This window comes from Salmo salar, chromosome ssa18 (assembly GCF_905237065.1).
Source record: "Salmo salar chromosome ssa18, Ssal_v3.1, whole genome shotgun sequence".
Lineage (NCBI taxonomy): Eukaryota > Metazoa > Chordata > Actinopteri > Salmoniformes > Salmonidae > Salmo > Salmo salar.
In genome coordinates, this window is record NC_059459.1 from 69,208,933 (window position 1) to 69,211,029 (window position 2,097).

At 47.9% G+C, this 2,097-nt stretch overlaps 1 pseudogene; it reads right to left on the reverse strand.

Annotated features, from left to right (window-relative positions):
* Positions 1-322: 322 nt before the first annotated feature.
* On the reverse strand, positions 323-1,820 carry LOC106577873 (uncharacterized; annotated as a pseudogene).
* Positions 1,821-2,097: the final 277 nt, after the last annotated feature.

Genomic DNA, 2,097 nt, shown 5'->3' on the forward strand with positions numbered 1-2,097 from the left:
GGTCTGAATACTTTCCAAATGTGCTGTCTATTACTTTTTTTTTCTTTTGGAAAAGTTTTATTATTGCATTTCCTTTAAGAACAGCTCATATATTTTTGTATATCATTTTATACACATAAAAACAGCATAAAAGCATAAAAACAGCATTTGGATATTACATTTAAATTTGTTAAAAATTACATGTTGTTAAAAACAATGGAAACAATCATGAATAAAACTACTTTTTGTGGTATGAACATAACATCTGTAAAAGCCATTTCAAATGTGTAGAAATTATTTATCAAAAGTAATAATTTTGACGACATGAAATGTTAAAAAAGTCACTTTGTTAAAAAGCTGTCTTCGGTCCTTATACAGGAGCGGGGTGAGTCCTTATCAAACTCGCCTCCTCCTGCTCTTCTGAATCAATTCCCGTCCCGTCCTTCAGGGCCCAGAGGAGATCCCTCCCCTAGGTGCATCGCCGTGGCCGCCGGGGCCTTGGGTGTTGTGGGGGACCCTTCGCTTGGGGTCGAGGCCCCCTTTCTTCTGTACCACCCCAGGGCTTCCGTGGCTACCATGGCCACTGCCTGGGGGGTGGTCTCTACTCGTTTCGTTACCAGCAGGTTGCGGGAGGACCACAGTGCTTCCTTCAGACATGTGAGGGTGGGCCAGAGCTTGGTGAAGACTTTCGGTGGAATAGGCCTTCGGCCCACCCCATACAGCACGAGCTGGGGCGTTAGGTCGTCCCCTGCTGGCAGACACGGGGAGATCAGGGGGCCTGCTTCCTTCCACAGGTCCCTGGCAGCTCTGCACTCCAAGAGCAAGTGCCTCACCGACTCTTCTTGGCCGCAGCCTGGTCGGGGGTACGCGGATGTCCTCGCCATGCCCAGGAAGTGCATAACGGCCCTGACCGGGAGGATCTCATGGGAGACCATCCAGGACAGGTCCCGGTTCAGATTCAGGAGAGCAGGATGGGCCACATTACGCTAAACCGTTATGGGCTCGCCTATAGTGAGCCCGCACACTGGACACACTTGTTCCCGCTCCTGCACAAGAGAGAAGAGAGCTGTGTTTAGTTAAAACCGTGACTGCCTCTTTTTCCAGTTCAAAATGTCTTAAAAACTTCTGGAGCTGGGCGTAGTGTGTGGGGAGCAGGAAAGAGACTGGGGCTCGCAGGTCAACAGGGATCAGCCTCAGGGTTCTGAGGTAAGATCCCAGCCAGAACTGTGCGAGGGCCTGGGTCATGTTGTTGACCGGGGAGATGGCAAGAGTGAGATGTAACGCTGTGTAGTGGCTGCCCAGGAACAAGTAGAGGTCCTCAGCCTCTCCCACTTGCTTCGCCACAGGAAGTAAAACAGCATCCGTTCCAGAGCTAAAAGAGTTGGTCGTGGGGGGATAAAAACAGAACTGATTAATAACAGCACAGGTAAAATCACAACTTTAAGGATTAAAACCTTGCCCTCAAAAGTCAGCTGTCAAAGTCCCCAAAAATCCAGTCTCTGTCGTACTGTCCCCAGGATCCCACTCCAAATACCGCTCCCTCCTCCCTCCCGGTCAAATTTTACTCCCAGTACCCTTATGTCAGTCATTTTAACAGTCAGTGGTAGTCTGGTCAAGTCTGGGTCAGCCCATGGTCCGAAAAATTGGGCCTCTGCCTTTTCTCTGTTCAGTCTCGCCCCAGAGGCTCGTCCGTACCAGTCTGTCCTGTCCAGGGTCCTGTTGACAGATAAAAGGTCAGTGCATAAAATCACAGCACAGACTGATGGGTACACTTCCAGCTTTTACTATATGCTTTTACTTACTGCTTTGCTCCTATGTGTGCACTCACAATGGCCACCCATTATGCCATCATTGTCTTGAATGGATACACCCATTCTATTCAATGAGGGGATTCGATTACTCTGGCCTGGGCGCACAGGTAGGTGTGTCTCATCCAACAAGTGCTCTGCATATATGGGAACTCCTTCAAGACTGTTGGAAAAGCATTCCTCATGAAGTTGCTTGAGAGAATGCCAAGAGTGTGCAAAGCTGTCATTTGAAGAATCTAAAATATTAAATATATTTGGATTTGTTTAACACTTCTTGGGTAACTACATGATTCCATATATGTTATTTCAT